The 10,398-nt window shown below is 40.4% G+C and overlaps 1 long non-coding RNA gene across 1 annotated transcript; it reads left to right on the forward strand.

Moving 5' to 3' along the window:
• The first annotated feature begins 5,670 nt into the window (after positions 1 to 5,670).
• Positions 5,671 to 9,523, forward strand: LOC128351422 (uncharacterized). Its single transcript, XR_008319769.1, has 2 exons — positions 5,671 to 5,772; positions 8,413 to 9,523. It is a non-coding gene; the product is annotated as an uncharacterized LOC128351422 (long non-coding RNA).
• The last annotated feature ends 875 nt before the right edge of the window (positions 9,524 to 10,398 follow it).

Genomic DNA, 10,398 nt, shown 5'->3' on the forward strand with positions numbered 1-10,398 from the left:
CCTGGTGCAAAAGTTGCTGACATCACACTGTGTCTAGGTTAACTGGTAGACAGTGCTGGGAAGGAGAGAGCTGTCGTGGCACATGTTGGCACCAACAATGTTTGGAAATACAGTTGGGAGGTCCTGGAAACCAGATTTAGGCTTCTAGGTAGCATACTGAAGTCCAGGACCCCCAGGGTAATGTTCTGTGAAGTGCTACCTGTTCCATGTGCAGGGCAAGCAAGACAGGTGAAACTGAGGGGGCTCCATGTGTAGATGAGACAGTGGTGCCAGGAGGAGGGATGTAGATTTGTTAGGCACTGGGATACATTTTGGGGCAACAGAAGCCTGTACAAAAAGAATGGGCTCCACTTGAACCAAGATGGAGACAGACTGCTGGTGCTTAAAATAAAAAATCTTGCAGAGCAGCTTTTAAAATGACGCTGGGGGATTGCCGACAGGAACTGAGTGGTATCTGCTTCAGCCAGCAAAATCACCTAAGGTGTGAGGGTGCATAAGTTTCAGTTAAAGCAGAAGGGGTCAGAGCAGAGCCAGGAGTTGAGCAGAGGTAAACACATGACAGCTGGCCAAAAAGGTCAAATGATGGTAAGGGAGATAGCACATGCCAATACCAACAAGAGACTTGGTGTATAGGTGTCTATACTGTATACCAATGCCAGAAGCCTCAGAGTGAAGATGGGTGAGGCGGAGTGCTTGGTCACTAATGAAAACATAGATATAGTGGGTGTAATGGAAACCTGGTGGAACGGTGAGAACCAGTGGGACACGGTTATTCCTGGATATAAACTCCACAGAAGGGACAGGGAGGGGAAAATTGAGGGAGTAGTGCCACTACATATAAGAAGGGATAGATTTCAATAAGCTAGAAAACCTAGGTGAACCAGAGTCCTCCACAGAATTATTATGGGTGACAATATGAGGACTGAAAGGAAATGTGTTACTAGGGATGTGCTATCACCCTCAGGATTAAATCACTGAGAGTGACCTGGAGTTGGAGAAGCAAACAAGAGAAGCATCAAAGAAAGACAGGGTGATAATAACGAGTGACTTCAAATACCCACACATAGACTGGGTAAATTCACATTTAGGTAATGAAAGAAAGGCATGCTATGATATTTCTAGACATGCTAAATTGCTGTGCCTTAGTACAGTTAGTTGTGGAGCCAACCAGAGAGATGCCGACCTTGGAATTAGTCCTGAGTGGTGCCCAGGACCTGGTGCGAGATGTCAGAGTTACAGAACCATTGGGGAACAGTGACCATAGTGTGATCCAATGCAGCATATATGCAAGTAGAAAATTGTCAAGGAAGTCCAGCACAGATGCATTGGACTTCAGAAGAGGAAATCTCAAAAATGAGGGAACTGGTAAGAAGGAAGTTGAAATGGAAAGTCAGCAGGGTCAAATCACTCCAGAAAGCATGGAACTTATTTAAAACCACAATACTAGAAGCTCAGTTGGAATGTATACCAAGAAGGAGGAAAGGTACCACCAAGTTCAGGAGGACACCAGCACAGCTAACAAGTAGAGTCAGGGGAGCTATAAAGAGGAAGAAGACTTCCTTCAGAAAATGAAAGTCCTGCCCAAATGAAGAGAACAGGAAGGAACATAAACTCTGGCAAAAGAAATGCAAGGAAACAATGCAAAAAGAAAGTTTTAGGAGTACATAGCTAGAAGTGTCGAGGGGAATAATAAATCATATAATATATATGATTAGTATATCATATATCAGAAGAATAAAACCTGCCAGGGAGGCAGTTGGCCCCTTAGATGACGAGGGCATGAAAGAGATTATTAAGGAGGTTAAGGACATTGCAGAGAAGCTGAATGATTTCTTTGCATCTGTCTTCACGGTGGAGGATACTGAGCATATATCCTCTCCAGAATTGAGCTTCTCAGGTTTAGAGGCTGAAGAACTGGGATAGGTGAGGTGACAAGAGAAGATGTTCTAAACTGTTAAAAAAAAATAACAATTCACCAGGGCCAGATGGCATCCACCCAAGAGTTCTGAAAGAACTTAGATGTGAAATTGCTGATCTCCTAGCAAAAAATATGTGACTTGTCCCTACAATCAGACTCTGTACCAGAGGACTGGAAAGCAGCTAATGTAACTCCGATTTTCAAAAAGGGACACAGGGTGGATCTCAGAAATTACAAAGCTTAACTTTGGTGCCGGTTAAATTGATGGAAAGCATACTTAAGGACACAAACATATAGAAGAAAAGACCTTGCTGATGGAGAACCAGCATGGCTTCTGCATGGGCAAATCTTGCCTCACGAAACTTTTGGAGTTTGGGAGTGCCTACAGGCATGTGGATAAAGGTGATCCAGTTAACATAGTATACTTGGACTTTCAGAAAGCTTTTGACAAATTTCCTCACCAAAGGCCCTTGAGGAAACATAGCAGTCATGGGATAAGGGGACAGTTTTATGTGTGGATCAGTAACTGGTTGAAGGACAGGAAACATAGGGTAGGAATACAGTTTTCACAATGGAGGGAAGTAGGAAGTGGGATCCTCCAGGGATCGGTACTGGGACCAGTTCTCTATAACTTGTTCATAAATGATCTAGAAGTTGGGGTAAGCAGCAAAGTGGGCAAATTTGCAGATGATACTAAACTATTTAGGTTAGTGTATTTTTTCTCCCTCTCTCACAAAGCTAGAACAAGGGGTCATCCCATAAAACTGAAGGTCGGGAAATTTAGTACTGACAAGCAGAAGTACTTTTTCACACAATACATAATTAATCTATGAAATTCTTTGTCATGGGATGTAGTGATGGCCATCAGCTTGGACGGCTTTAAAAGGGGCTTAGACAAATTCGTGGAGAACAGGTCTATCAAAGGCTACTAGTCTGGTGGCAGTGGGCCACCTCCAGCCTAAGAGGAATGATGCCTCTCAATACCAGTTGCAGAGGAGCAACAGCAGGAGAGAGGGAATTCCCTCACCTCTTGCCTGTGGGCTTCCAAGAGCCACTGTGGGCCACTGTGTGAAACAGGATGCTGGACTAGATACGCTTTGGGCCTGATCCAGCATGGCTGTTCTTATGTTCTTATATAAGGCCATCCTGATGTGCTGCTGGAACATCCGTCAATCATGTGCCGAGGCTGTTCATCTGAATAGGCCCTAAATGTGGTCCTCAAACCCCTATGTAAACAGGGATATGGACTGCATGTTTAGGGGCCATTTGGATGAACAGCTACCTCTCCCCGCCATGTGATTGAAGTATGCCCTGACAATGTTGGAATATGTTTCAGTGATGTTGGGGCAGGTGCGCTCTTGGGACGTCTCCACCCCTCTTTGCATGTTGCTGCTATGTTCATTTGAACCAGGCCCATTATGTAATATGCATGTACTTCTGTATACAAGTATATGTTTTTGTATGAATGACTGTACCTGTGTTCATTTTAAAAATGAACCTAGATACAGACCTTTCAAATGCATGGTGCAGATAGGAAGTACTTCTGTATCTGTGTTCAGCATAATGTGTGAGTTACAGTACCTGTGTACAGATCAGCACCTGTGTACACTATACACTCATTGTACAAGTGTTAAGCATAATGTCTGAATAGTGCTGAATAGTCTGAATATAGTGCTGCCACTATGAAGAGTCTTTAGCCTAAATCTTTCTTGGAACTTTTGAGAACATTAATAAATAGTTTTTAAGATTCATCTATAGCCCTTTTCAGATGTTTTACACAAAACTCTGTAAACAATTACAACAATGAAAGCAGATCTGGAAGGCCATTTATTACCAGTGGACTCCCACCCAAATTATATAATATATTTAATATATTTTCATAAGGATCCAGTAACAATTAGATAAGAAATAATAACTTCCAATAATTATCTTCAAAATAAATTATTGTGGTTCACCAGGAAACATATTAAATTCAGTGCAAAGAAAGATTTTCCAGGGACCACCTGGGCCTACCTGACTCCAGATTGTCATCAGACCTGTTAGATAGCTCTATCCTGCTCTCTTTCTGGTGTACTAGTTACCAGTAATGACTAACTTATTACAGTATTTATCTTCCTGTATCTTCTTTTTTCTAATTGAACTGTCTCGTGATGTTTTCACACTATCACTATGAGATCCATTTATTTTATTTTATTTTATTTTATTTTATTTTATTTTGCAGAATTTGGTTGTCCGCTGACAAAAGATTCTTCCTTTGTCAGGGAGCTGGACCAGATCTCAGACTTTAGAACCGTGTTATTTCACGAACTAAAAAGGGAAGCTTCCAAATTGTCAAGGCTCCCAAAATCCTCATTGGTAATTTGCTGGAATGAGGATGCTGCAATGCACAGATGAGGAAGGGACTCCAGTGTTCATATCTTCCCCACTCCTAGGTACGAGAGTTGCTGGGGGAGAAAAGATTTTGATGGGGAAAATACGCTGGTGGGGGGGGGGAGAATAAATGCCACTTTCTCGTGCCACTGTTCCAATCAAATCCACAGTCTACTGTGGCTACATTTCAGTTTAAAAGAACCACCAGATTTTGGGAAACTACTTATATGTTTCTGAAGACATGCCCTTGTTTGGCTTTAAATATACAGAGATCACATTTATTAATGATAAAGAGATTATTCACTTCTGCTTGTTTTCTCCAAGTGACTAAAACTTTAATAAATACATTGTTGGATATGGAGTTCCAGTGACATCAATCTTTTGCACGGACTATTCTAATGACCACTAGGAGCACTGGGAGCAGAGGTAGTTAGTGGGTCTCCTTACCTGACCCTACTTGCCTCTACTCTATGACCCCTGCTTTGACTGTTCTAGTACTTCCTGAGTTGAGTAAGTCCTCTTCCTTTCCTCCTAGAGAGAAGATGGAAACATGTCTCTTTCCCCCTACCTATTCATTATGTAGCTAGTAGATAGGATTAGGTTTTTCCTATCCTGATGTATTTCTCCCACAAATTAGTTAAGTAATTTATACTCTACAGTGATCTCCATGTGTGTTTATTATATAGCTGCCAGAACTAAACTCCACACTCTGTAACTGGAGTGGTAGCTTTCATTGGTACTGTGCTACAATACTTTGTACTTTCCCTAAAGGGAAAGGTAAATAATCATGAAGCCTCAACATAAATGTGGTGCCCCTCCTTCATATTCTAGGAGCCAGAATACTCTGCAAAGGAACAAAACTTAATTGAACCTGAATGAACTGGCAAACTAGCGAATGTCAAGTGTGACGAAAATGACTAAAATTTCTTACAGGCACTGGCAAGGGGAAAATTATGTAACTGCCCTGATGCAGTTTTGCAATTGTCAATTCTGATACCTTTTAAGGGAAAAAAGTCACAACAATCAGATGTTGTATAAGAACCATTAAAAAGCCTTTCCTTCATACGCATCTGCCTCCATTTGCTTTGTCTATGATGCAGAGATTTCATGCTGATTTATAGCTATGAAAAAGGAAATAGCTCAGATCAAGCAAATATATTAATAAAATTGTCCAAGGCCATAACCCCATTATATGTAAATATATATATGCGATGTGGGATCTTTCCAGTGAGTGGAAACAATTAATCTGGGAGCTGAAGCAGGCCCAAATACAGAGAGTGTTTGAGTACACAGTGATCTCACTGCCAGGAAAGGAACTGGGGCTGGCATCTACCAGGCTTTTCCAAAGCCGTGTCCTGATATCACTCTAGCTATTGCAAAACTGTGACTCTGAGCCGTAGAGTCAGGCACAGTCAGGAAAGAGACAAAGGAAGCAGAAAGAATGGATGCTGGGGAAGAACCAATTTGGGTGGTTGGGGGAGTAGGTAAGTAGATCCAGCTAGCTCAAGGAGGGGTCAGGCAAGAGAGGAAGGAGAAGGTGGAAGATAGTATTCTGAAACCCCTTTTTGTTCTAAGCTGAGGCTGGGTGGGGAATATGTTAGAGGAAGGAAGTCATGTGATAGTGAGACTAGGACATTATACAACAGCTACACTGGTGTATTTTCATGTGCTGCCAGAAGAATGTTGATATAAACCTAAAATAATTTCAGGTTGGATCTCAAAGAGCTGCCTCAGATGGGCACCAGCTTCTTCATATGATGAAGCTAGGAAATGTCCCAAGAGTGTGCCTGACACAGTATCGGGAAGTCCTTTACTCACACGAGAGGTGTGTTGATCTGAATTGTGCCTCTACGCAGGCTCCTCTAAAACCCGGGGCCTTGGAGGATTGCCTGGAAATTCTGGGTTCTCATAGTTAGTTCTGCAGGGATCAGCAATCCCAAGTAACTAAGCAGGATTGCCATAATTGTGTGAATGCAGTCACATTTAAACAGTTGGATTGTGCCATATAGCATACTCAGGTTCAAAGGTCATGTTTTTGGCTTGTGATAACTGATGTGGTCCTCAGTGTGGAATACATTTCCATCTCTTGTTGTAGTGTTGAAGGAGAGACTCAGCTGAGCCCAAGACCAGTGTTTGCATCTTTGATCCAATATACAGCAGGAATTTATAAATGAAAGAAGGGGCATCACTAGGCACAGGCTTGGGTGCCCAGATCCATGTGACCACTCTCCTAGAGGGCCCCATGATGTCCCCCAAGGGAAAAGAGGGTCCCTTTTATATTTCCAGAATGGCTTGGACTAGAGTTTTGAAATTTGGCATAGCTATAGGACAGATTATCAGGACTCTGTGTATTGATTTTCAAGCACATCAGTTGATCTTTAAAAAAAATGATTTTGGAATTTAAACAAAATTCAAAAAAGTCATATAAGTGTTTTGTTTTACGGCAATTATTTTTTTTTAAAAAAACTTGAACTGATTTTTTCAGTTCCTCCTCAAACCATCATTCCACCCCCATGTGAAGGAATCTGCCCATTGCCTTCATTAAAAAGGGTACTTTCCCCTCTTTTTTATATTTCTGTAATGGCTTGGCTTAGAGTTCTGAAATTGGTTTTAGATGTAGGAAAGGTTAGCAGGATTCTGTGTATTGATTTTGAAATGGATTGGTCAATCTGTTGTTCTTGAATGATTTTTTTATTTTTAAAAAAATCTTCAAAAAAAGTCAAAGTCCTATAAGTGGCTTGTTTCATGGCACACATGGAATCCAAGATGGCAAAACTCTGTGTATTTTTATTTCACGGAAATTGGTCAATCCTGTGATTTTTAATGAATTTTTTCCTACTGTACTAAAGCTGCCAGAAAGAGATCTCTATCCATAGAGCACTTTATTTAATGAAAATGGAACTAACTATTACATCTGAATAAGCAAACATTTTTTAAACAAATGCACTATGCTCAAGTTGGTTTGTGATCCAAAAGGTGTGCATGGGAACTGTGAAGCAAGGGGTGTGCACTGTGATTTTAATTTTCCCCCTTATGAATGCACTATATGTCTAAGTTGGTTTTGTGTTTGAACTGTGGAGCAAGGGACGCGTGTTGTGTCTCAGTAGTTTGTGAATGGTCAAGAAGCTATGTGAATCCTTTGTTGCTTGCTTAGTTCCCACCCCCACTAGCAAATGCATTCTGGCCCAGATCTGTGGGTTTGTGTGAATGATCAAGAATGTATGGATCCTTTGGGGGTTGTGTAGTCCCCCCCCACCCAAAAAAAATGCATTGTGGCCTCAGACCTGTGAGTTTGTGGTAAAATGAATACATACAAAAAGGATGCTTATTCTGTGTGTGTGTGTGGGGGGGGGGCAATAAACTCATTAGGTCCAGGGTCCAGCTACTTAGCTGCACCTCTGAATGAAAGGGTCGGCATAAACACTTTCCATTTTGGATCACTCCATAGTTACATTTTTCCAAAGCTGAAATTCCATGGAATAGAACACATGTAGGGAACACCCATCTTCTGAGTTCCCTGGCATTTGGAAGTGAAATTGGTACATACAAAATAATATTTTCATGGAGGCACCTAGTTTATGGAAGTTTATTTCCAAGGAGGCCCACTTGCTTATAGTTTTTAGGTAGATCACATTAAGGATTTTTACATTTTTATTCTACAGAGCTCAGGGAATAGCAGGTTACCTTATCTACTTTTGATTTGTTTATATCTTATTCATTATTCCTATTACTTGACGTTTACAGATGGAGTTCAAAGCCTGTCTGTAAGGTTGTTTCAAGCTGTTTCCCATCCAGACACTGACCACATCCACCTAATTAGCTTGGTTGCTGTAACATATGCTTTCAGACCAGACCCCAGGACTATGTGATGTTTGAGAGGTTTTTAAAAAAATGCAGTTCATAGTGTAAACCATCTTGAGGGTGCTGGGTGGGCCACAAGGTTATGTTTAATTGTGAAATAGATTAATAAAAAGCCATAACATAGCAATAACGGCATAAGTGCTTTTCCTGCTAAAAGTAGGTAGTGCACACAAAAAAGCATGTGCATTGTCCCTTTGTAGGAAAAATGTGAAGTATGAATCAGCCCTTACTTGCTGCTTATTCTGTCTGCCTTCACAACACAGCATTTTACTTCCATGGACAACTTGAAATGATTTAGAAGATACAAGGCCAACGAAGCTACGTTCTTTGTATGCAAACATTGGAGCATTAGAGAGGAAAACAGGAAACTGAGTGGAGACTTTGAAAAGAAACAGTCTGGAGAAGATGGAACCAATATGCTTTTATTTCATGTAAAGATGCAATTCGTTGTCAAAAGGGAGTGATAATTCATTGTAAGGAGAATCTAATCTGAAATGCCTATTTTCCTCTCTCATAGATATATAGCCACAATGGGCACTCCTCCCTATTTCAGATCTTTGTCTACAGATGATGACTGTTGTCCCCCACCCCGCATTTTTGGAACATATCTTTGGTTGTGTGTCCTCGGTTCTTGTTCTGCAACTTTAGCAATCAACAAGTACTAACTGAAAAACCGAGGCAGCAAAGTATAAAACACAGGTTTGGGCTCTAATAGCATTGGATATCAAGAACGGCTGACATCCAGACTAGCAAAGCGCTGCTGCTATGTGAGGTGCACCAGTGCTGCTGATGGGTTTGACTAATGCAGCACCAGCACTGACATGCAGCCCTCAAAGACATACTTTTGGGTGGCACAGAACACTTCTGGGGGAAGGGGAGGTCACTGAAATTTGCCCCCCATCCCTCTGCAAGCTCCAGTGCTGTGTTAGTCAGGAATTCGTCAGCAGCACCGGCACACCTTATGTAGTTCTTCGTTAGTCTGGATTAGCTATTAACAAAACAAACCATTAGTTTAACCAACCAAAGGATTGATCTTTTCACTGATCTGCAGGCCTAATATTAGTGGCCATTTTCCCCCCAATTGGTTATTGCATATGGTGAGTGACAAGTTAAAATAATAAAGAACAAATGGTATCTGCATAGCAAATAAATATCTAAAATGTTAAATCTAGCTGTTGTAATGACTATTTTTAAATAGGGTTTGGGCTTTAAAAAAATTTAAGGAAATAAGGTTTAAAAAATCTTTTTTGTATATTATTGGCAGGTCTGAACTTTTCACTTTAACTGGCAAAAACACAGAACCATAACAACTCACTGTCAAAAGAGTTACACAGAGGGAAGAGATGGCAATAAAATAAACATCTATCATTTTAATTATGTTTTGTTATTATTGTAATTTTAATTATATTTTAATGACGTCTTTATGATATCTGTAAATTGTCTTGTGGTATCTGGATGAGAGGCAGTATATAAATGTGAAAATAAATCAAATACATACATACATACATACATGTGCAAATAAATCAAATACATACATACATACATACATATATACATAAATTTTATCAGTGTTAGACATTGTAAATTAACTTGTATCTTGCAACTTAGCCTGCTTTGACCCATTTCTGTTTTATGTGTTTTTTATTAGCTGCCTTGAGTTTGTTAAAACAAGAAAGGCAATACATAATAAACAAAAACATATGTTGATTGACTTCCAGCCCAGTGATATTGGTTGACAGCCAGACTCAATTACTCCCGAGTAGGCCTATTGAAATTATACAGTCCTTTGGAGTAGCTCCTGAGTAGCACTATTGAGTAACTTAATCTGTATATCAGTCACTGACTTCCTAACACTACCTGGTAGTGTTTCTCATTGTAGTAAGTACTGAGAAAAAAAGACACAAAGTTGTCACTACAAAAGTATTGGTATGGATGCTGACATCCTTTACTAGACTGACTGCTGACTAATATTTCAGGATGATCAATTTCAATTCATGTTTCATCAAATGAGAGCTAATTACAGGAAATGTTCCGATAGTTGGGATTCACTCTCCAGCTTTTGGAATGTGATACTCAGCAGAGCTTGGAGATAGCAAGTAAGAAGAGTAACTTGGACAAGGCAAGTAAGAAGTAATTTTAAAGCAGTCTGCAGTTTGAATTTAGAGAGACTGAGAAAGACAGGAAAAAGCTTTGGAGATGTGAGCTGGCTGGAGGTAAATAAACACTTTGGGTTGCAGGGGCTCACTCTG

This window comes from Hemicordylus capensis, chromosome 3 (assembly GCF_027244095.1).
Source record: "Hemicordylus capensis ecotype Gifberg chromosome 3, rHemCap1.1.pri, whole genome shotgun sequence".
Lineage (NCBI taxonomy): Eukaryota > Metazoa > Chordata > Lepidosauria > Squamata > Cordylidae > Hemicordylus > Hemicordylus capensis.